The sequence below is a fragment of the Oncorhynchus tshawytscha genome, linkage group LG10 (genome assembly GCF_018296145.1).
Source record: "Oncorhynchus tshawytscha isolate Ot180627B linkage group LG10, Otsh_v2.0, whole genome shotgun sequence".
NCBI classification, from domain to species: Eukaryota; Metazoa; Chordata; class Actinopteri; order Salmoniformes; family Salmonidae; genus Oncorhynchus; species Oncorhynchus tshawytscha.
In genome coordinates this window covers 4976678-5003440 of record NC_056438.1, presented here as the reverse complement: position 1 = coordinate 5003440, position 26763 = coordinate 4976678, and positions in this window count along the sequence as shown.

The following is a 26763-nucleotide window of genomic DNA, read 5'->3' as shown; positions in this document are numbered from 1 at the left end:
ATTCAGTAAGGGTCTGGAACATGAGCCTTCATTCAGCCTTCATTCAGTAAGGGTCTGGAACATGAGCCTTCATTCAGCCTTCATTCAGTAAGGGTCTGGAACATGAGCCTTTATTCAGCCTTCATTCAGTAAGGGTCTGGAACATGAGCCTTCATTCAGCCTTCATTTAGTAAGGGTCTGGAACATGAGCCTTCATTCAGCCTTCATTTAGTAAGGGTCTGGAACATGAGCCTTCATTCAGCCTTCATTCAGTAAGGGTCTGGAACATGAGCCTTCATTCAGCCTTCATTCAGTATTCAGTAAGGGTCTGGAACATGAGCCTTCATTCAGCCTTCATTCAGTAAGGGTCTGGAACATGAGCCTTCATTCAGCCTTCATTCAGTAAGGGTCTGGAACATGAGCCTTCATTCAGCCTTCATTCAGTAAGGGTCTGGAACATGAGCCTTCATTCAGTAAGGGTCTGGAACCTGAGCCTTCATTCAGCCTTCATTCAGTAAGGGTCTGGAACATGAGCCTTCATTCAGCCTTCATTTAGTAAGGGTCTGGAACATGAGCCTTCATTCAGCCTTCATTCAGTAAGGGTCTGGAACATGAGCCTTCATTCAGCCTTCATTCAGTAAGGGTCTGGAACATGAGCCTTCATTCAGCCTTCATTTAGTAAGGGTCTGGAACATGAGCCTTCATTCAGTAAGGGTCTGGAACATGAGCCTTCATTCAGCCTTCATTCAGTAAGGGTCTGGAACATGAGCCTTCATTCAGTAAGGGTCTGGAACATGAGCCTTCATTCAGCCTTCATTCAGTAAGGGTCTGGAACATGAGCCTTCATTCAGCCTTCATTTAGTAAGGGTCTGGAACATGAGCCTTCATTCAGTAAGGGTCTGGAACATGAGCCTTCATTCAGCCTTCATTCAGTAAGGGTCTGGAACATGAGCCTTCATTCAGTAAGGGTCTGGAACATGAGCCTTCATTCAGCCTTCATTCAGTAAGGGTCTGGAACATGAACCTTCATTCAGCCTTCATTCATTAAGGGTCTGGAACATGAGCCTTCATTCAGTAAGGGTCTGGAACATGAACCTTCATTCAGCCTTCATTCATTAACGGTCTGGAACATGAGCCTTCATTCAGTAAGGGTCTGGAACAAAACAAAATGTGACTGTCATGAGCCTTCATGTACCCAACAAGCTTTTGAGTGTTGGAGGTTCATCTTCATGATGTCCCTCACTTGGGGATGACTTATTTTGTACAATGGACTGTGTTCTAAGGGTTCGTGCACAGATACAGGAAACCAATAAGAGTTTACTATATTAAAAAGGACAAGTGTTGGTGTCTCTGGTTCTGGTTTGGAGGCTTGGACAGGATGCAGTTCATCTGTCTAATCCCCTGCAAGGAGAAACACAATAATTGTGCTATCCTGGGAGGTCTACCCCGGGGGTTGGTGATAGAGGGGAGGTACGTGCCAGGTACGTTGGCTCCCTCTGCTGGGGGTACCCGGAATGGAGACGCCGACGTTGATGGCAGCAGTTAGGGAGAGTGCCAACCAGCTGTGCAGGCCACATAAACGGAACACTGCAGGGGCGGAAAAGAGAGGCAGGGCGCGAAGCTCCCGGGTACGGAACCGATTACGAGGAGGCGGCCCTGAAGAAGGACCGAGCCAACCCAAAGTTATTTTGTTATGTTTATTTTATGATGCCCAGTAAATGTATGTTTTCTGATAGAACCTCCCTGTCTCTGTGCACACAAACACAACACCCCACGGGTTTACCACGTAATGTATTCACTTAATATATATTCCTCTTTGATATGCATACATATTATTCATTTGGACATGTTCTCCTTTATAATATGCCAGGGGTTGCTTAGTATCCAATGCATTTAGCTTACATTAGGATGAAGTGTTGTAGGACTCCAGTTCGGTCTCCAGACCACATAATGAGTGTCTTGGGGTCGGATACATTTGCTTCCATCTGAGTATGTCATCCATTTGTCATCCATCCATTTGTCATCCATTTGTCATCCATTTGTCATCCATCCATTTGTCATCCATTCTCACCTAATTCTACTCATTCATGATATTGTTGGAATATTTTGGGAGGTGATGATTTACAGTCGACTCCTGATAAGTGCACTTTGTATAAGTGAAAGCTCTCTTAATACGTATAAGTCTGTAATGTAACAAAATGTCAAAAAAGTCAAGGGGTCTGAATCTCTAAACTACCTGGTCTTCAATCACTACTGTAAACTGCCTGAGTGGTACCAGAAAATCACTACTGTAAACTGCCTGAGCGGTACCAGAAAATCACTACTGTAAACTGCCTGAGCGGTACCAGAAAATCACTACTGTAAACTGCCTGAGCGGTACCAGAAAATCACTACTGTAAACTGCATGAGCGGCACCAGAACATCCCTACTGTAAACTGCCTGAGGGGGCACCAGAACATCCCTACTGTAAACTGCCTGAGTGGTACCAGAACATCACTACTGTAAACTGCCTGAGTGGTACCAGAACATCCCTACTGTAAACTGCCTGAGCGGCACCAGAACATCCCTACTGTAAACTGCTTGAGCGGGCACCAGAACGTCACTACTGTAAACTGCTTGAGCGGTACCAGAACATCACTACTGTAAACTGCTTGAGCGGTACCAGAACATCACTACTGTAAACTGCTTGAGCGGTACCAGAACATCCCTACTGTAAACTGCTTGAGCGGTACCAGAACATCACTACTGTAAACTGCTTGAGCGGTACCAGAACATCCCTACTGTAAACTGCTTGAGCGGTACCAGAACATCACTACTGTAAATTGCTTGAGCGGTACCAGAACATCACTACTGTAAACTGCTTGAGCGGTACCAGAACATCCAATTTCTTATTTTTTCACCCCCCTTTTACTCCCCAATATCGTGATATCCTATTGGTAGTTACGATCTTGTGTCATCGCAGCAACTCCAACGGACTCGGGAGAGGCATAGGTCGAGTGTCAGGCGTCCTCTGAAACACGACCCGCCAAGCCTCGTTGCTTCAGAATACATGGCTCGCTTAAACCAGAAGCCAGCCGCACCAATGTGTCAGAGGAAACGTCGTCCAACTGACGACCGAAGTCAACGTGCAGGCGCCTGGCCCGGATCACAACGAGCCAAGGAATGTGTTTTGCAAATAAAAACACTGCTAAACCTCTTATAAATAAAAACACTGCTAAACCTCTTATAAATAAAAACACTGCTAAACATCTTATAAATACACCCGAAATTCGACATTTCTCAGATTTTTCTCAAACCTCAAACGTGGTCTCCTGATGTCGAATAAAAAAAAACGTGATTTTGAGAGTGAAAACCTGAAAAAACATAAACCTGGAAAAATGTAACCTTTAATTATTTAAAAAATATATGTTTTTCTGTTTTAATAAAATACATAATTTGAAGAACCAACATCATTGTGGCATTTCATATTATCATTCATTCATATATATTCATAAATTCAGCGGTTAAATCTGTGGGCTTAAATAATCCATCTTCAAAGGTTAAGAAAGGTTTAATGTTCTCTTACTTAGAAAATAGTCCTGATGGTACAGAGTGTCTTCACACCCCTTGACGTTTTCCAAATTTTAAAGCATTGTTATTATTATTAAAGAAAAAGTGTGATTTTGAGTGAAAACCCGAAGAAAAAAAATTTACCTGGAAAAATGTAACCTTTAATTATTTAAAAATATTTATTTTTTGGTTTTAATAAAATAAACTCAGCAAAAAAAGAAACGCCCATTTATTCAGGACCCTGTCTTTCAAAGATAATTCGTAAAAATCCAAATAACTTCACAGATCTTCATTGTAAAGGGTTTAAACACTGTTTCCCATGCTTGTTCAATGAACCATAAACAATTAATGAACATGCACCTGCGGAACGGTCATTAAGACACTAACAGCTTACAGACGGTAGGCAATTAAGGTCACAGTTATGAAAACTTAGGACACTAAAGAGGCCTTTCTACTGACTCTGAAAAACACACAAAAAAAGATGCCCAGGGTCCCTGCTCATCTGTGTGAATGTGGCTTAGGCATGCTGCATGGAGGCATGAGGACTGCAGATGTGGCCAGGGCAATAAATTGCAATGCCCGTACCGTGAGATGCCTAAGACAGAGCTACAAGGAGACAGGACGGACAGCTGATTGTCCATCACACCTGCGGGACAGGTACAGGATGGCAACAACAACTGCCCGAGTTACACCAGGAATGCACAATCCCTCCATCAGTGCTCAGACTGTCCGCAATAGGCTGAGAGAGGCTGGACTGAGGGCTTGTAGGCCTGTTGTAAGGCAGGTCCTCACCAGACATCACCGGCAACAACGTCGCCTATGGGCACAAACCCACTATCGCTGGACCAGACAGGACTGGCAAAAAGTGCTCTTCACTGACGAGTCACGGTTTTGTCTCACCAGGGCTGATGGTCGGATTCACGTTTATCTCAATGCTGTACGTTATAGGGAAGACATCCTCCTCCCTCATGTGGTACCCTTCCTGCAGGCTCATCCTGACATGACCCTCCAGCATGACAATGCCACCAGCCATACTGCTCGTTCTGTGCATGATTTCTTGCAAGACAGGAATGTCAGTGTTCTGCCATGGCCAGCGAAGAGCCCGGATCTCAATCCCATTGAGCATGTCTGGGACTTGTCGGATCGGAGGGTGAGGGCTAGGGCTATTCCCCCCAGAAATGTCCGGGAACTTTCAGGTGCCTTGGTGGAAGAGTGGGGTAACATCTCACAGCAAGAACTGGCAAATCTGGTGTAGTTCATGAGGAGGAGATGCACTGCAGTACTTAATGCAGCTGGTGGCCACACCAGATACTGACCGTTACTTTTGATTTTGACCCCCCACTTTGTTCAGGGACACATTAATCCATTTCTGTTAGTCATATGTCTGTGGAACTTGTTAAATTTATGTCTCAGTTGTTGAATCTTGTTATGTTCATACAAATATTTACACATGTTAAGTTTGCTGAAAATAAACGCAGTTGACAGTGAGAGGTCGTTTATTTTTTTTGCAGAGTTTACACAATTTTAAGAACTAACATCATTGTGACAGTTCATATGATCATTCATTCATATATTATTATGTGCCAGATGCTATTACAAACTGTTATAAATGGCCCATTTGTGATATTGACTTGTCATTTAAATAGACTGCAGACTAAAATCTAGGTTTATGATTGTAATTCAACTTTGTCATGGTTTACTGAGCTAGATGCAGGTAGCCTATAGCCCCTGATAGCCCACAGCCCCTGATAGGCCTACGGCCTCTGATAGGCCTACGGCCCCTGATAGGCCTACGGCCCCTGATAGGCCTACGGCCCCTGATAGGCCTACGGCCCCTGATAGGCCCACGGCCCCTGATAGGCCTACGGCCCCTGATAGGCCTACGGCCCCTGATAGGCCTACGGCCTATAGCCCCAAAATAGTCCATATTACTGAAGTGAAATGAAAAAAAATGACTTGTTTATTAAACATTTCTTTTAAAACAACAACTGAAAAGTGGTGTTTCAAACCCCTTCGCTATGAAGCCCCTAACCAAGTACCTTCAGAAGTCACATAATTAAATAAAGTCCACCTGTGACTCTGCCACATGATCTGTCACATGATCTCAGTATATATACACCTGTTCTGAAAGGCCCCAGGGTCTGCAACACCGCTAAGCAAGGGGCACCACCAAGCAAGGGGCTCCACCAAGCAAGCAGCACCATGAAGGCCAAGGAGCTCTCCAAACAGGTCAGGGACAAAGTTGTGGAGAAGTACAGAGCAGGGTCTGCAACACTAAGCAAGGGGCACCACCAAGCAAGGAGCACCTCCAAGCAAGGAGCACCACCAAGCAAGGAGCACCACCAAGCAAGGAGCACCACCAAGCAAGGAGCACCACCAAGCAAGGAGCACCACCAAGCAAGGAGCACCACCAAGCAAGGGGCACCACCAAGCAAGGGGTGCAAAAAATGGAAAGAATATGGCACCACAACAAACCTGCCAAGAGAGGGCCACCCACCAAAACTCACAGACCAGGCAAAGAGGGCATTGATCAGAGAGGCAAGAAAGAGACCAAAGATAACCCTGAAGGAGCTGCAAAACTCCACAACGGAGATTGGAGTATCTGTCCGTAGGACCGTTATAAGTCGTACTCTCCACAGAGCTGGGCTTTATGGAAGACTGGCCAAAAAAAAAAGAAACAAACATGTTTGGTGTTCACCAAAAGGCATGTGGGAGACTCCCCAAACATACAGTTGAAGTGGGAAGTTTACATACACCTTAGCCAAATACATTTAAACACAGTTTTTTTTTTTTTTTTTTTTACAATTCCTTACATTTAATCCTCGTAAAAATTCCCTGTCTTAGGTCAGTTAGGATCAACACTTCAATTTAAGAATGTGAAATGTCAGAATAATAGTAGAGAGAATTATTTATTTCAGCTTTTATTTCTTTCATCACATTCCCAGTGGGTCAGAGTACACTCAATTAGTATTTTGTAGAATTGCCTTTAAATTGTTTAACTTGGGTCAAATGATTCGGGTAGCCTTTCACAAGCTTCACAAAATAAGTTGGGTGAATTTTGGCCCATTCCTCCTGACAGTGCTGGTGTAACGGAGTCAGGTTTGTAGGCCTCCTTGCTAGCACACGCTTTTTCAGTTCTGCCCACAAATTTTATATAGGATCAAGGTCGGGGTCTTGTGATGGCCACTCCAATACCTTGACTTTGTTGTCCTTAAGCCATTTTGCCACAACTTTGGAAGTCTGCTTGGGGTCATTGTCCATTTGGAAGACCCATTTGCGACCAAGTTTTAACTTCTTGACTGATGTCTTGAGACGATCCACATAATTTTCGTACCTCATGATGCCATCTATTTTGTGAAGTGCACCAGTCAACTCCTGCAGCAAAGCACCCCCACAACATGATGCTGCCACCCCCATGCTTCACTGTTGGGATGGTGTTCTTCGGCTTGCAAGCCTTCCCGTTTTTCCTCCCAAAAAATTGTCACCAAACATATCGATGGTCATTATGGCCAAACAGTTACATTTTTCTTTCATCAGACCAGAAGACATTTCTCCAAAAAGTACAATGTTTGTCCCCATGTGCAGTTGGCAAACCTTAGTCTGGCTGTTTTATGGCGGTTTTGGAGCAGTGGCTTCTTCCTTGCTGAGCGGCCTTTCAGGGTATGTCGATATAGGACTCATTTTACTGTGGATATAGATAATTTTGTACCCAGTTTCCTCCAACATCTTCACAAGGTCGTTTGCTGTTGTTCTGGGATTGATTTGCACTTTTCGCACCAAAGTACATTCGTCTCTAGGAGACAGAACACGTCTCCTTCCTGAGCGGTATGACGGCTGCGTGGTCCCATGGTGTTTATACTTGCATACTATTGTTTGTAAAGATGAATGTGGTACCTTCAGGCATTTGGAAATTGCTCCCAAGGATCAACCAGACTTGGAGTTCAACAATTATTTTCTGTGTTCTTGGCTGATTTCTTTTGAGTTTCCCATGATGTCAAGCAAAGAGGCACTTAGTTTGAAGGTAGGCCTTGAAATACATGCACAGGTCCACCTCCAATTGACCCAAATTATGTCAATTAGCCTATCAGAAACTTCTAAAGCCATGACATCTTTTTCTGGAATTTTCCAAGCTGTTTAAAGGCACAGTCAACTTAGTGTATGTAAACTTCTGACCCACTGGAATTGGGATACAGTGAATTATAAATGAAATAATCTGTCTGTAAACAGTTGTTGGAAAAATGACTTGTGTCATGCACAAAGTAGATGTCCTAACCGACTTCCCAAAACTATAGTTTGTTAACAAGAAATGTGTGGAGTGGTTGAAAAAATGAGTTTTAATGACTCCAACCTAAGTGTATGTAAACTTCTGACTTCAACTGTATGGAAGAAGGTACTCTGGTCAGATGAGACTAAATTTGAGCTTTTTGACCATCAAGGAAAATGCCATGTCTGGCGCAAACCCAACACCTCTCCACACCCTGAGAACCACCAGCATGGTGGTGACAGCATCAAACTGTGGGGATGTTTTTCATCAGCAGGGACTGGGACACTAGTCAGATTTGAAGGAATGATGGATGGCACTAAATACAGGGAAATTCTTGAGGGAAACCTGTTTCAGTCTTAGAGATTTGAGACTGGGACAGAGATTCACCTTCCAGCAGGACAATGACCCTAAGCACACTGCTAAAGCAACACTTGAGTGGTTTATGGGGAATCATTTAAATGTCTTAGAATGGCAAAGTCAAAGCCCAGACCTCAATCCAATTGAGAATCTGTAGTATGACTTAATCAAAGATTGCTGTGCACCAGCGGAATCCATCCAACTTGAAGGAGCTGGAGCAGTGTTGCCTTGAAGAATGGGCAAAAATCCCAGTGGCTAGATGTGCCAAGTGTCACGCCCTGACCTTAGAGAGCCTTTTTATTCTCAATTTTGGTTAGGTCAGGGTGTGACTAGGGCGGGTACTCTAGTTTTGTATTTCTATGTTGGCCTGGTATGGTTCCCAATCAGAGGCAGCTGTCTATCGTTGTCTGATTGGAGATCATATTTAGGCAGCCTTTCCCCACCTGTTGTTTGTGGGATCTTGTTTTTGTGTAGTGCCTGTCTGTATTTGTTTTGGTTATTTTCATTTATTAAAATAATGTGGAACTCTACGGACGCTGCTCCTTGGTCCATTCAGTATAACGATCGTGACACCAAGCTTATAGAGACATATTCCAAGAGACTTTCAGCTGTAATGGTTGCAGAAGGTGGCTCTACAAAGTATTGACTTTTGGGGGTGGAGGGGGTAGTTATGCACGCTCAAGTTGATTTTTTTTGGTCATATTTCTTGTTTTTATCAGAAGAAAAAAATATTTTGCATCTTCAAAGTGGTTGGCATGTTGTGTAAATCAAATGATACAATCTCCCCAAAAATCTATTTTAATTCCAGGTGGTAAGGCAACAAAATAGGAAAAATGGGGTGAATACTTTTGCAAGCCACTGTTCATCTCATTTTAAATAGTCTACAGAAGCCTCGACAAGATGTAGGTAAGATGTGAACTGAACGATTTAGCAACTTGCATAGTTCAAAATTAACAGACTAATTTATTCAAAATGAATAGCGAGGCGATTTTGAGGTAAGAAGTGCTTGCGTTTCCCAATAGACTGCTGGAATAGGCTACTGAGGACGGGGTCATTATTTAAATCACCAAATTAAATCATGAATAATGTGTGACTCCAGTGATTTCATAATTTCAACATATTTAATGTATCAAATGGCAGACATAAATGATTATTATTATACTCGATGGCCAAGAGAGTGTAAGTCTAAGGAAGGGTTTGAGAAAGATGAGCCTCCTAGGTTTTGTATTGAAGTCAATATACTGTGGCAGACCAGGGGGTTTGGTCAAGACGTTTACCCAGATCAGACACGGACAGAGAAGGATTCGCTCAGTTTCAAGGGTACTTTTTAAAATAATAAATCAACAAGAAAAGGATATGTCTCCCTTATGAGATCTTCTCCGGGATGCCGTCTTCTGGGTTCCGTCTTTTGGCTGTATCCTGTCGGGCACAAAACTGTACTCCCTGTTACCTCTGCAACTGTCCACAATAACACGGGTCCTTTATTACCCCACTCCCTGTGTGCTGCTCTTCTGGCAGCTTTATGGGCCCAACTGGTGAGCAATTACTCACCAGCTCCCAATCAGCCCCAAGTAGTCCTGGCTGGAGAGCCCGTCGAGACCTGGCACGTCCAGCAGATGGAGCCATCGCTTCGCGACATATACTCCATCTGTTACCAGGCCTCGATGAGTCTCCCCCTGGTGGCTGACCTGCTGTACTCCACAATACCCAAGGAAGCTAACTGTCCTCTGGCTACACCATGGTGCTACCTTACAGAGTGCTGAGTGAGGCTACTGTAGACCTTCATTGCAAAACAGTGTGTTTTAATCAATTACTTGGTAACGTTAATATATTTAGTTTTATCTTAAAAGGATAACCTTTTTTTATGTTCCACTATTTTATTTTATGAAACACACACATACACATACACATACACACATACACACATACACATATACACAAATACACATATACACATATACACATACACATACACATACACATACACATACACATACACATACACACACACATACACACACACACTACAAGTCTGAACTATACACACTTCTGTGGCCCAAATGACACCATATTCCCTATATAGTGCCTTCTGTTTGACAAGGTCTGGCACCCTATTCCCTATATAGTGCCCTCTGTTTGACCAGGCTCAATGTAATGCCACAGGGTTCTGGTTGTAAGCAGTGCACTATATAGGGAATAAGATGAAACAGCAAAAATCAAAACAACTCCTACTTTGGTTTATAGATAAAATATCAGAGAGGTTCTACTGTAGCCCATAGATAAAATATCAGAGAGGTTCTACTGTAGCCTATAGATAAAATATCAGAGAGGTTCTACTGTAGCCCATAGATAAAATATCAGAGAGATTCTACTGTAGCCTATAGATAAAATATCAGAGAGGTTCTACTGTAGCCTATAGATAAAATATCAGAGAGGTTCTACTGTAGCCTATAGATAAAATATCAGAGAGGTTCTACTGTAGCCCATAGATAAAATATCAGAGAGGTTCTACTGTAGCCTATAGATAAAATATCAGAGAGGTTCTACTGTAGCCTATAGATAAAATATCAGAGAGGTTCTACTGTAGCCTATAGATAAAATATCAGAGAGGTTCTACTGTAGCCTATAGATAAAATATCAGAGAGGTTCTACTGTAGCCTATAGATAAAATATCAGAGAGGTTCTACTGTAGCCCATAGATAAAATATCAGAGAGGTTCTACTGTAGCCATAGATAAAATATCAGAGAGGTTCTACTGTAGCCCATAGATAAAATATCAGAGAGGTTCTACTGTAGCCCATAGATAAAATATCAGAGAGGTTCTACTGTAGCCTATAGATAAAATATCAGAGAGGTTCTACTGTAGCCTATAGATAAAATATCAGAGAGGTTCTACTGTAGCCTATAGATAAAATATCAGAGAGGTTCTACTGTAGCCTATAGATAAAATATCAGAGAGGTTCTACTGTAGCCCATAGATAAAATATCAGAGAGGTTCTACTGTAGCCTATAGATAAAATATCAGAGAGGTTCTACTGTAGCCTATAGATAAAATATCAGAGAGGTTCTACTGTAGCCCATAGATAAAATATCAGAGAGGTTCTACTGTAGCCCATAGATAAAATATCAGAGAGGTTCTACTGTAGCCTATAGATAAAATATCAGAGAGGTTCTACTGTAGCCTATAGATAAAATATCAGAGAGGTTCTACTGTAGCCTATAGATAAAATATCAGAGAGGTTCTACTGTAGCCTATAGATAAAATATCAGAGAGGTTCTACTGTAGCCTATAGATAAAATATCAGAGAGGTTCTACTGTAGCCTATAAAAATATCAGATGAGGTTCTATTAGCCTATAGTTGAAATATCAGAGAGGTTCTACTGTAGCCTATAGATAAAATATCAGAGAGGTTCTACTGTAGCCTATAGTTGAAATATCAGAGAGGTTCTACTGTAGCCCATAGATAAAATATCAGAGAGGTTCTACTGTAGCCCATAGATAAAATATCAGAGAGGTTCTACTGTAGCCATAGATAAAATATCAGAGAGGTTCTACTGTAGCCTATAGATAAAATATCAGAGAGGTTCTACTGTAGCCTATAGATAAAATATCAGAGAGGTTCTACTGTAGCCTATAGATAAAATATCAGAGAGGTTCTACTGTAGCCTATAGATAAAATATCAGAGAGGTTCTACTGTAGCCTATAGATAAAATATCAGAGAGGTTCTACTGTAGCCTATAGATAAAATATCAGAGAGGTTCTACTGTAGCCCATAGATAAAATATCAGAGAGGTTCTACTGTAGCCCATAGATAAAATATCAGAGAGGTTCTACTGTAGCCCATAGATAAAATATCCCATTGGTTCTACTGGTCATAGATAAAATATCAGAGAGGTTCTACTGTAGCCTATAGATAAAATATCAGAGAGGTTCTACTGTAGCCTATAGATAAAATATCAGAGAGGTTCTACTGTAGCCTATAGATAAAATATCAGAGAGGTTCTACTGTAGCCTATAGATAAAATATCAGAGAGGTTCTACTGTAGCCCATAGATAAAATATCAGAGAGGTTCTACTGTAGCCCATAGATAAAATATCAGAGAGGTTCTACTGTAGCCCATAGATAAAATATCAGAGAGGTTCTACTGTAGCCCATAGATAAAATATCAGAGAGGTTCTACTGTAGCCTATAGATAAAATATCAGAGAGGTTCTACTGTAGCCTATAGATAAAATATCAGAGAGGTTCTACTGTAGCCTATAGATAAAATATCAGAGAGGTTCTACTGTAGCCCATAGATAAAATATCAGAGAGGTTCTACTGTAGCCTATAGATAAAATATCAGAGAGGTTCTACTGTAGCCTATAGATAAAATATCAGAGAGGTTCTACTGTAGCCTATAGATAAAATATCAGAGAGGTTCTACTGTAGCCCATAGATAAAATATCAGAGAGGTTCTACTGTAGCCTATAGATAAAATATCAGAGAGGTTCTACTGTAGCCTATAGATAAAATATCAGAGAGGTTCTACTGTAGCCTATAGATAAAATATCAGAGAGGTTCTACTGTAGCCTATAGATAAAATATCAGAGAGGTTCTACTGTAGCCTATAGATAAAATATCAGAGAGGTTCTACTGTAGCCTATAGATAAAATATCAGAGAGGTTCTACTGTAGCCTATAGTTCAAATATCAGAGAGGTTCTACTTAGCCTATAGTTGAAATATCAGAGAGGTTCTACTGTAGCCTATAGATAAAATATCAGAGAGGTTCTACTGTAGCCTATAGTTGAAATATCAGAGAGGTTCTACTGTAGCCCATAGATAAAATATCAGAGAGGTTCTACTGTAGCCCATAGATAAAATATCAGAGAGGTTCTACTGTAGCCCATAGATAAAATATCAGAGAGGTTCTACTGTAGCCTATAGATAAAATATCAGAGAGGTTCTACTGTAGCTCATAGATAAAATATCAGAGAGGTTCTACTGTAGCCTATAGATAAAATATCAGAGAGGTTCTACTGTAGCCCATAGATAAAATATCAGAGAGGTTCTACTGTAGCCCATAGATAAAATATCAGAGAGGTTCTACTGTAGCCCATAGATAAAATATCAGAGAGGTTCTACTGCAAGCCTATAGATAAAATATCAGAGAGGTTCTACTGTAGCCTATAGATAAAATATCAGAGAGGTTCTACTGTAGCCTATAGATAAAATATCAGAGAGGTTCTACTGTAGCCTATAGATAAAATATCAGAGAGGTTCTACTGTAGCCTATAGATAAAATATCAGAGAGGTTCTACTGTAGCCTATAGATAAAATATCAGAGAGGTTCTACTGTAGCCTATAGATAAAATATCAGGAGGTTCTACTGTAGCCTATAGATAAAATATCAGAGAGGTTCTACTGTAGCCTATAGATAAAATATCAGAGAGGTTCTACTGTAGCCCATAGATAAAATATCAGAGAGGTTCTACTGTAGCCTATAGATAAAATATCAGAGACTACTGTAGCCCATAGATAAAATATCAGAGAGGTTCTACTGTAGCCCATAGATAAAATATCAGAGAGGTTCTACTGTAGCCCATAGATAAAATATCAGAGAGGTTCTACTGTAGCCCATAGATAGTAAAATATCAGAGAGGTTCTACTGTAGCCTATAGATAAAATATCAGAGAGGTTCTACTGTAGCCCATAGATAAAATATCAGAGAGGTCCTACTGTAGCCTATAGATAAAATATCAGAGAGGTCCTACTGTAGCCTATAGATAAAATATCAGAGAGGTTCTACTGTAGCCTATAGATAAAATATCAGAGAGGTTCTACTGTAGCCTATAGATAAAATATCAGAGAGGTTCTACTGTAGCCTATAGATAAAATATCAGAGAGGTTATAATGTAGCCTATAGATAAAATATCAGAGAGGTTCTACTGTAGCCCATAGATAAAATATCAGAGAGGTTCTACTGTAGCCTATAGATAAAATATCAGAGAGGTTCTACTGTAGCCTATAGATAAAATATCAGAGAGGTTCTACTGTAGCCTATAGTTGAAATATCAGAGAGGTTATAATGTAGCCCATAGATAAAATATCAGAGAGGTTCTACTGTAGCCCATAGATAAAATATCAGAGAGGTTCTACTGTAGCCCATAGATAAAATATCAGAGAGGTTCTACTGTAGCCCATAGATAAAATATCAGAGAGGTTCTACTGTAGCCCATAGATAAAATATCAGAGAGGTTCTACTGTAGCCCCATAGATAAAATATCAGAGAGGTTCTACTGTAGCCTATAGATAAAATATCAGAGAGGTTCTACTGTAGCCTATAGATAAAATATCAGAGAGGTTCTACTGTAGCCCATAGATAAAATATCAGAGAGGTTCTACTGTAGCCTATAGATAAAATATCAGAGAGGTTCTACTGTAGCCTATAGATAAAATATCAGAGAGGTTCTACTGTAGCCTATAGTTGAAATATCAGAGAGGTTATAATGTAGCCTATAGATAAAATATCAGAGAGGTTCTACTGTAGCCTATAGATAAAATATCAGAGAGGTTCTACTGTAGCCTATAGATAAAATATCAGAGAGGTTCTACTGTAGCCTATAGATAAAATATCAGAGAGGTTCTACTGTAGCCTATAGATAAAATATCAGAGAGGTTCTACTGTAGCCTATAGATAAAATATCAGAGAGGTTCTACTGTAGCCTATAGATAAAATATCAGAGAGGTTCTACTGTAGCCTATAGATAAAATATCAGAGAGGTTCTACTGTAGCCCATAGATAAAATATCAGAGAGGTTCTACTGTAGCCTATAGATAAAATATCAGAGAGGTTCTACTGTAGCCTATAGATAAAATAGGTTCAGAGAGGTTCTACTGTAGCCTATAGATAAAATATCAGAGAGGTTCTACTGTAGCCTATAGATAAAAAAAGGTTCTACTGTAGCCAGATAAAATATCAGAGGTTCTACTGTAGCCTATAGATAAAATATCAGAGAGGTTCTACTGTAGCCTATAGATAAAATATCAGTTCTAGAGCCTATAGGTATCTACTGTAGCCTATAGATAAAATATCAGAGAGGTTCTACTGTAGCCTATAGATAAAATATCAGAGAGGTTCTACTGTAGTCCCCATAGATAAAATATCAGAGGTTCTACTGTAGCCTATAGATAAAATATCAGAGAGGTTCTACTGTAGCCTATAGATAAAATATCAGAGAGGTTCTACTGTAGCCTATAGATAAAATATCAGAGAGGTTCTACTGTAGCCTATAGATAAAATATCAGAGAGGTTCTACTGTAGCCCATAGATAAAATATCAGAGAGGTTCTACTGTAGCCTATAGATAAAATATCAGAGAGGTTCTACTGTAGCCTATAGATAAAATATCAGAGAGGTTCTACTGTAGCCTATAGATAAAATATCAGAGAGGTTCTACTGTAGCCTATAGTTGAAATATCAGAGAGGTTCTACTGTAGCCTATAGATAAAATATCAGAGAGGTTCTACTGTAGCCTATAGATAAAATATCAGAGAGGTTCTAAGCCTATAGATAAAATATCAGAGAGGTTCTACTGTAGCCTATAGATAAAATATCAGAGAGGTTCTACTGTAGCCTATAGATAAAATATCAGAGAGGTTCTACTGTAGCCTATAGATAAAATATCAGAGAGGTTCTACTGTAGCCTATAGATAAAATATCAGAGAGGTTCTACTGTAGCCTATAGATAAAATATCAGAGAGGTTCTACTCTAGCCTATAGTTGAAATATCAGAGATGTTAATGTATAGAAAATATCACACATGGACAAAAAATACAATGAATAACATTAACATCCCAAATGGCATCTTATTCCCCATTGGCCCTGGTCATAAGTAGTGCACCCTATTCCACATTGGCCCTGGTCATAAGTAGTGCACCCTATTCCACATTGGCCCTGGTCATAAGTAGTGCACCCTATTCCCCATTGGCCCTGGTCAAAAGTAGTGCACCCTATTCCCCATTGGCCCTGGTCATAAGTAGTGCACCCTATTCCCCATTGGCCCTGGTCATAAGTAGTGCACCCTATTCCCCATTGGCCTGGTCAAAAGTAGTGAACCCTATTCCCCATTGGCCCTGGTCAAAAGTAGTGCACCCTATTCCCCATTGGCCCTGCACCCTATTCCCCATTGGCCCTGGTCAAAAGTAGTGCACCCTATTCCCCATTGGCCCTGGTCAAAAGTAGTGCACCCTATTCCCCATTGGCCCTGGTCAAAAGTAGTGCACCCTATTCCCCATTGGCCCTGGTCATAAGTAGTGCACCCTATTCCCCATTGGCCCTGGTCATAAGTAGTGCACCCTATTCCCCATTGGCCCTGGTCAAAAGTAGTGCACCCTATTCCCCATTGGCCCTGGTCATATGTAGTGCACCCTATTCCCCATTGGCCCTGGTCAAAAGTAGTGCACCCTATTCCCCATTGGCCCTGGTCAAAAGTAGTGAACCCTATTCCCCATTGGCCCTGGTCATAAGTAGTGCACCCTATTCCCCATTGGCCTGGTCAAAAGTAGTGAACCCTATTCCCCATTGGCCCTGGTCAAAAGTAGTGCACCCTATTCCCCATTGGCCCTGGTCAAAAGTAGTGCACCCTATTCCCCATTGGCCCTGGTCATAAGTAGTGCACCCTATTCCCCATTGGCCCTGGTCAAAAGTAGTGAACCCTATTCCCCATTGGCCCTGGTCATAAGTAGTGCACCCTATTCCCCATTGGCCCTGGTCATAAGTAGTGCACCTTATTCCCCATAAAGTAGTGCACCTTATAGTCTCTAGTGGAGGCTAGGAGGCTACATAGACTGTAGACAGAGTCTCTAGTAGAGGCTACATAGTCTCTAGTGGAAGCTACAGAGTCTGTAGTGGAGGCTTGGAGGCTACAGAGACTCTAGTTGAGGCTACAGAGACTCTAGTTGAGGCTACAGAGACTCTAGTTGAGGCTACAGAGACTCTAGTGGAGGCTACAGAGACTCTAGTGGAGGCTACAGAGACTCTAGTTGAGGCTACAGAGACTCTAGTGGAGGCTACAGAGACTCTAGTGGAGGCTACAGAGACTCTAGTTGAGGCTACAGAGACTCTAGTTGAGGCTACAGAGACTCTAGTTGAGGCTACAGAGACTCTAGTTGAGGCTACAGAGACTCTAGTTGAGGCTACAGAGACTCTAGTGGAGGCTACAGAGACTACTAGCTGAGAGTGGTACCACTCACAGAGACTCTAGTGGAGGCTTGGAGGCTACAGATACTCTAGTGGAAGCTACAGAGACTCTAGTGAAGGCTAGTTAACCCACTGTTCCTAGGCCATCATTGAAAATAAGAATTTGTTCTTAACTGACTTGCCAAGTTAAATAAAGGTTAAAAAAAAAGACTAGTCATTATTGCTAAATGATTTCACATAGTGGTCACCACAATTGGTCAGCATATAAAAGTGGGTGTGAACACTTACAAATTATTTCAACACTGAGCAGATAGACAGCAAAGGAGGGGAAGAAACTAAAGAGACCCTGGACAAGGGCCCCATCAGAGAGGTGGGCATGGGCCCCATCAGAGAGGTGGGCATGGGCCCCATCAGAGAGGTGGGCATGGGCCCCATCAGAGAGGTAGACATCAGAGAGATGGACACAAAGAGGTAGACGTCAGAGAGATGGACATGGGCCCCATCAAAGAGGTAGACGTCAGAGAGATGGACATGGGCCCCATCAAAGAGGTGGGCATGGGCCCCATCAGAGAGGTAGACATCAGAGAGATGGACATCAAAGAGGTAGACGTCAGAGAGATGGACATGGGCCCCATCAAAGAGGTAGACGTCAGAGAGATGGACATGGGCCCCATCAAAGAGGTAGACGTCAGAGAGATGGACATGGGCCCCATCAAAGAGGTAGACATCAGAGAGATGGACATGGGCCCCATCAAAGAGATAGACGTCAGAGAGATGGACATGGGCCTCATCAAAGAGGTAGACATCAGAGAGATGGACATGGGCCCCATCAAAGAGATAGACGTCAGAGAGATGGACATGGGCCTCATCAAAGAGGTAGACATCAGAGAGATGGACATGGGCCCCATCAAAGAGATAGACGTCAGAGAGATGGACATGGGCCCCATCAAAGAGATAGACGTCAGAGAGATGGACACAAAGAGGTAGACATCAGAGAGATGGACATGGGCCCCATCAAAGAGGTAGACGTCAGAGAGATGGACATGGGCCCCATCAAAGAGGTAGACATCAGAGAGATGGACATGGGCCCCATCAAAGAGATAGACGTCAGAGAGATGGACACAAAGAGGTAGACATCAGAGAGATGGACATGGGCCCCATCAAAGAGGTAGACATCAGAGAGATGGACATGGGCCCCATCAAAGAGGTAGACATCAGAGAGATGGACATGGGCCCCATCAAAGAGGTCAGAGAGATGAACATGGGCCCCATCAAAGAGGTCAGAGAGGTGGACATGGTCCCCATCAAAGAGGTCAGAGAGGTGGACATGGGCTCCATCAAAGAGGTCAGAGAGGTGGACATGGGCCCCATCAAAGAGGTCAGAGAGGTGGACATGGTCCCCATCAAAGAGGTAGACGTCAGAGAGATGGACATGGGCCCCATCAAAGAGGTCAGAGAGATGGACATGGGCCCCATCAAAGAGGTCAGAGAGATGGACATGGGCCCCATCAAAGAGGTCAGAGAGGTGGACATGGTCCCCATCAAAGAGGTCAGAGAGGTGGACATGGGCTCCATCAAAGAGGTCAGAGAGGTGGACATGGGCCCCATCAAAGAGGTCAGAGAGGTGGACATGGTCCCCATCAAAGAGGTAGACGTCAGAGAGATGGACATGGGCCCCATCAAAGAGGTCAGAGAGGTGGACATGGGCCCCATCAAAGAGGTAGACGTCAGAGAGATGGACATGGGCCCCATCAAAGAGGTCAGAGAGGTGGACATGGGCCCCATCAAAGAGGTCAGAGAGGTGGACATGGTCCCCATCAAAAAGGTAGACGTCAGAGAGGTGGACATGGGCCCCATCAAAGAGATAGACGTCAGAGAGATGAACATGGGCCCCATCAAAGAGGTAGACATCAGAGAGATGAACATGGGCCCCATCAAAGAGGTAGACATCAGAGAGATGGACATGGGCCCCATCAAAGAGGTCAGAGAGGTGGACATGGTCCCCATCAAAGAGGTCAGAGAGGTGGACATGGGCCCCATCAAAGAGGTAGATGTCAGAGAGGTGGACATGGTCCCCATCAAAGAGGTCAGAGAGATGGACATGGTCCCCATCAAAGAGGTAGACGTCAGAGAGGTGGAAATGGGCCCCATCAAAGAGGTAGACGTCAGAGAGGTGGACATGGGCCCCATCAAAGAGATAGACGTCAGAGAGATGGACATGGGCCCCATCAAAGAGATAGACGTCAGAGAGATGGACATGGGCCCCATCAAAGAGGTAGACGTCAGAGAGATGGACATGGGCCCCATCAAAGAGATAGACGTCAGAGAGATGGACATGGGCCCCATCAAAGAGGTAGACGTCAGTGAGATGGACATGGGCCCCATCAAAGAGGTAGACATCAGAGAGATGGACATGGGCCCCATCAAAGAGGTAGACATCAGAGAGATGGACATGGGCCCCATCAAAGAGGTAGACGTCAGAGAGATGGACATGGGCCCCATCAAAGAGATAGACGTCAGAGAGATGGACATGGGCCCCATCAAAGAGGTAGACGTCAGAGAGATGGACATGGGCCCCATCAAAGAGGTAGACATCAGAGAGATGTACATGGGCCCCATCAAAGAGGTAGACATCAGAGAGATGGACATGGGCCCCATCAAAGAGGTAGACGTCAGAGAGATGGACATGGGCCCCATCAAAGAGGTAGACATCAGAGAGATGGACATGGGCACCATCAGAGAGGTAGACATCAGAGAGATGGACACAAAGAGGTAGACATCAGAGAGATGGACATGGGCCCCATCAAAGAGGTAGACGTCAGAGAGATGGACATGGGCCCCATCAAAGAGGTCAAAGAGGTGGACATGGGCCCCATCAAAGAGGTCAGAGAGATGGACATGGTCCCCATCAAAGAGGTCAGAGAGGTGGACATGGGCCCCATCAAAGAGGTCAGAGAGGTGGACATGGTCCCCATCAAAGAGGTAGACGTCAGAGAGATGGACATGGGCCCCATCAAAGAGGTCAGAGAGGTGGACATGGGCCCCATCAAAGAGGTCAGAGAGGTGGACATGGTCCCCATCAAAAAGGTAGACGTCAGAGAGGTGGACATGGGCCCCATCAAAGAGATAGACGTCAGAGAGATGAACATGGGCCCCATCAAAGAGGTAGACATCAGAGAGATGAACATGGGCCCCATCAAAGAGGTAGACATCAGAGAGATGGACATGGGCCCCATCAAAGAGGTCAGAGAGGTGGACATGGTCCCCATCAAAGAGGTCAGAGAGGTGGACATGGGCCCCATCAAAGAGGTAGATGTCAGAGAGGTGGACATGGTCCCCATCAAAGAGGTCAGAGAGATGGACATGGTCCCCATCAAAGAGGTAGACGTCAGAGAGGTGGACATGGGCCCCATCAAAGAGGTAGACGTCAGAGAGGTGGACATGGGCCCCATCAAAGAGATAGACGTCAGAGAGATGGACATGGGCCCCATCAAAGAGATAGACGTCAGAGAGATGGACATGGGCCCCATCAAAGAGGTAGACGTCAGAGAGATGGACATGGGCCCCATCAAAGAGATAGACGTCAGAGAGATGGACATGGGCCCCATCAAAGAGGTAGACGTCAGTGAGATGGACATGGGCCCCATCAAAGAGGTAGACATCAGAGAGATGGACATGGGCCCCATCAAAGAGGTAGACATCAGAGAGATGGACATGGGCCCCATCAAAGAGGTAGACGTCAGAGAGATGGACATGGGCCCCATCAAAGAGATAGACGTCAGAGAGATGGACATGGGCCCCATCAAAGAGGTAGACGTCAGAGAGATGGACATGGGCCCCATCAAAGAGGTAGACATCAGAGAGATGGACATGGGCCCCATCAAAGAGGTAGACATCAGAGAGATGGACATGGGCCCCATCAAAGAGGTAGACGTCAGAGAGATGGACATGGGCCCCATCAAAGAGGTAGACATCAGAGAGATGGACATGGGCACCATCAGAGAGGTAGACATCAGAGAGATGGACACAAAGAGGTAGACATCAGAGAGATGGACATGGGCCCCATCAAAGAGGTAGACGTCAGAGAGATGGACATGGGCCCCATCAAAGAGGTCAAAGAGGTGGACATGGGCCCCATCAAAGAGGTCAGAGAGATGGACATGGTCCCCATCAAAGAGGTCAGAGAGATGGACATGGGCCCCATCAAAGAGGTCAGAGAGGTGGACATGGGCCCCATCAAAGAGGTAGACATCAGAGAGATGGACATGGGCCCCATCAAAGAGGTCAGAGAGGTGGACATGGGCCCCATCAAAGAGGTCAGAGAGGTGGACATGGGCCCCATCAAAGAGGTCAGAGAGGTGGACATGGTCCCCATCAAAGAGGTCAGAGAGGTGGACATGGTCCCCATCAAAGAGGTCAGAGAGATGGACATGGTCCCCATCAAAGAGGTCAGAGAGGTGGACATGGTCCCCATCAAAGAGGTCAGAGCGTGGGCCTCATCAAAGAGGTAGACGTCAGAGAGAGGGAGGCAGATGGCAGGGAACTGTTGTGTCTAATGTAGTCCGGGCCATCGTCGTTGACCAGGTGGTAAACAGAGGCCTTAACATGGCAGAGGCTGACACATTAGTTCCGTCCAATCTGAAAAAATTCCATCATGAGAATATTTTGGCGAGAAAAGCGGTAAGTCTGCAGGATATGCACGATTCCTTACCATTATATTTACAGTCAATTACATATTGTAATACGTGTAAATTCACTAAACGTTACAGTGTTCTTACAGTATGATCTATTGACAGTATTCTCTGTTCTACCCTCAGAATAGACAGAAGACCCCATGATGGTGGGCGTGGTCGTGTGCAATGGGGATGGGTGACGGCCAGGGGAAATGGGTGAGGGCCAGGGAAATGGGTGAGGGCCGTGGTGGAAATGGGTGAGGGCCAGGGAAATGGGTGAGGGCCAGGGAAATGGGTGAGGGCCAGGGGAAATGGGTGAGGGCCAGGGAAATGGGTGAGGGCCATGGTGGAAATGGGTGAGGGCCAGGGGAAATGGGTGAGGGCCAGGGGAAATGGGTGAGGGCCAGGGGAAATGGGTGAGGGCCAGGGGAAATGGGTGAGGGCCAGGGAAATGGGTGAGGGCCGTGGTGGAAATGGGTGAGGGCCAGGGGAAATAACATACGGCTGTCTGATATAAAGCTGGCCATTGAGGAGAACGATGACACCTCTTACCAATGTGGTATCCATCAGCCTGCCATCCATCAGCCTGCCGTCCATCAGCCTGCCGTCCATCAGCCTACCATCCATAAGCCTACCATCCATCAGCCTGCCATCCATCATCCTACCATCCATCAGCCTGCCATCCATCAGAAACCATCCATCAGCCTGCCATCCATCAGCCTGCCATCCATCAGTCTGCCATCCATCAGCCTACCATCCATAAGCCTACCATCCATCAGCCTGCCATCCATCATCCTACCATCCATCAGCCTGCCATCCATCAGAAACCATCCATCAGCCTGCCATCCATCAGCCTACCATCCATAAGCCTACCATCCATCAGCCTGCCATCCATCATCCTACCATCCATCAGCCTGCCATCCATCAGAAACCATCCATCAGCCTGCCATCCATCAGCCTACCATCCATCAGCCTACCCCCATCAGCCTACCATCCATCAGCCTGCCATCCATCAGCCTGCCATTCATCATCCTACCATCCATCAGCCTGCCATCCATCAGCCTGCCATCCATCAGCCTGCCATCCATCAGCCTACCATCCATCAGCCTAACCCCATCAGCCTGCCATCCATCAGCCTGCCATCCATCAGCCTGCCATCCATCAGCCTGCCATCCATCAGCCTGCCATCCATCAGCCTACCATCCATCAGCCTGCCATCCATCAGCCTGCCATCCATCAGCCTGCCATCCATCAGCCTGCCATCCATCAGCCTGCCATCCATCAGCCTACTATCCATCAGCCTACCATCCATCAGCCTGCCATCCATCAGCCTGCCATCCATCAGCCTACTATCCATCAGCCTACCATCCATCAGCCTACCATCCATCAGCCTGCCATCCATCAGCCTGCCATCCATCAGCCTGCCATCCATGAGCCTGCCATCCATCAGCCTGCCGTCCATCAGCCTACCGTCCATCAGCCTGCCGTCCATCAGCCTGCCGTCCATCAGCCTGCCATCCATCAGCCTGCCATCCATCAGCCTGCCATCCATCAGCCTGCCATCCATCAGCCTGCCATCCATCAGCCTGCCATCCATCAGCCTGCCATCCATCAGCCTACCATCCATCAGCCTGCCATCCATCAGCCTGCCTTTAGAAGAGTCACCAGGTATCTATGAAACACATTTACCTGGTGCCTTTTGAGAGAAACAACGACCGGGTGAAACAACTGCAGGGCGGAGTATGTTCAGGGTACAGCACTATATACTGTATTACTATTACTATTAATGCACCTTCTACTTCACAATATCATACTGGAATTATACTGTAAAAATAAGAACCGCAATGTATTTTTAGAGGGTGATGGTTCTTGATGTTGCTGGGAACCATCTCAACTAGCTCACTTTAATTATGGAAATTGATGGAAATTGATCAAAAATGTATCACTAGCCACTTTAAACAATGCCACTTAATATAATGTATATACTGTACTCTATATCATCTACTGCATCTTGCAATCTTTATGTAATACATGTATCACTAGCCACTTTAAACTATGCACTTATATGTTTACATACCCTATATTACTCATCTAATATGTATGGGGAGAACAAGTATTTGATACACTGCCGATTTTGCAGGTTTTCCTACTTACAAAGCATGTAGAGGTCTGTAATTCTTTTTCTTCATAGGTACACTTCAACTGTGAGAGACGGAATCTAAAACAAAAATCCAGAAAATCACATTGTATGATTTTTAAGTAATTAAATAGCATTTTATTGCATGACATAAGTATTTGATACATCAGAAAAGCAGAACTTAATATTTGGTACAGAAACCTTTGTTTGCAATTACAGAGATCATACGTTTCCTGTAGTTCTTGACCAGGTTTGACGTAGCGGGCTTCAACCTGGCCAAAACTCGGCGCCGTGGGCAGGACCTCATCGGCCAAATGGGCGCCCGTCCAAGTGCCTGAACAACGTGGGAGGAAACATCTCCATGTGTGCTATCTCTGAAGATGTGTGTGGTATCTCTGAAGATGTGTGTGGTATCTCTGAAGATGTGTGTGGTATCTCTGAAGATGTGTGTGGTATCTCTGAAGATGTGTGTGGTAGGACGTAGACCATTCACTTGGATACCTACAACGCTGCACACCTCATTGTGTTTCTCAATTAAATGGGGCCTGTCAAGGTCAAGGGTCACCTATGTCACCGTGTGGGACAATGTCAGGTTACACCATGCAGAGGTGGTTCAGGCATGTTTTTCGGGGACCACCCCTGATTCATGACTCGATACCTGCCTCCGATACTCTCCTTCCCTCCACACTATTGGGGATTTGTTTTTCAGCTTGGAGGTGGAAGGTGTGCGATCGGCGTGTCACCCTCCTGCTGGTCATGGATGAGGCAGGCGACAACATCAATGCAGACTAACGTCAAGCTTGGATTCACCGAAAGGTGCATGAACAAGGAGGACAGTCACTGTGATGTGGATGAGAATTCACAGTCAAATGCTCAAGACAGGCTGGATGCAAATGAATGCCTGCTAAACATTATGTTTCTGTAATTTTATACATTTAATTGGTTTTACATTTAATTTAATTTACTTTTCTTACATTTGATTACAGACACTACACCTACTGTATGTTGCAAATATATCTGAAAAATTAAAATATACATTTTGAATGTATGATTGTAGAGGATGTCTTCATTTATCACACCTTTGATTACACATTGGAGAGATAATATGGAAATGATAGATTTTTCTGTCAATTTAGTGTAAGTTACAGCACTGTAGCAAATTACTTTCAGCAATTCTAAGGGCGATTTGAAACGCGTATCTTGCATTGTTCGCTATTTGATTTAACCGGTAGTTAAAACGACTAAAATAAAAAAGATATCATTATGTTGTGTTTTGGTGATTTAAATCAATGTTCTCATTTTATTTCACAATTAAACGTAATATTTTGAATCGATGGTTGTTTGGCGAGAGATGTTTACAATCCAAATGAGAGGTCACAATGACAGGTCACAACTGTTTCTACAAGTTTACCAGTTGTGAAAATGTACCGAAGAGGATAAAACAACGTCAAAACATCGAAGACGGTCAGGTTTTGATCGGCTGGAGAACAACTGGTCTCTCCTTGCTGTAGTTGCACCTTCTATCCAGAAGGGGGAGCCGTCTCCCCTCTGTACCACATGAGGCTCGATTATTAACATCTATGTTGTATACTTTTCATTCATAGTCTAGGCTGTAGCAACCTCATGATGGGTTCAGGGGGGAATCTAGGCTGTGGCAACCTCATGATGGGTTCAGGGGGGAATCTAGGCTGTAGCAACCTCATGATGGGTTCAGGGGGAATCTAGGCTGTAGCAACCTCATGATGGGTTCAGGGGGAATCTAGGCTGTAGCAACCTCATGATGGGTTCAGGGGGAATCTAGGCTGTAGCAAACTCATGATGGGTTCAGGGGGAATCTAGGCTGTAGCAACCTCATGATGGGTTCAGGGGGAATCTAGGCTGTAGCAACCTCATGATGGGTTCAGGGGGAATCTAGGCTGTAGCAACCTCATGATGGGTTCAGGGGGAATCTAGGCTGTAGCAACCTCATGATGGGTTCAGGGGGAATCTAGGCTGTAGCAACCTCATGATGGGTTCAGGGGGAATCTAGGCTGTAGCAACCTCATGATGGGTTCAGGGGGAATCTAGGCTGTAGCAACCTCATGATGGGTTCAGGGGGAATCTAGGCTGTAGCAACCTCATGATGGGTTCAGGGGGGAATCTAGGCTGTAGCAACCTCATGATGGGTTCAGGGGGAAATCTAGTATCATGTAGTAGTTTAAACCTGTCACTGTTACATTGAACTGGGTGAATATGAATGACAGTAACCTAAACCTGTCACTGTTGCTGTTACATTGAACTGGGTGAATATGAATGACAGTAACCTAAACCTGTCACTGTTGCTGTTACATTGAACTGGGTGAATATGAATGACAGTAACCTAAAACTGTCACTGTTACATTGAACTGGACGAATATGAATGACAGTAACCTAAACCTATTGATGTTACATTGAACTGGGTGAATGACAGTAACCTAAACCTGTCACTGTTACATTGAACTGGGTGAATATGAATGACAGTAACCTAAACCTGTCACTGTTACATTGAACTGGGTGAATGACAGTAACCTAAACCTGTCACTGTTACATTGAACTGGGTGAATGACAGTAACCTAAACCTGTCACTGTTACATTGAACTGGG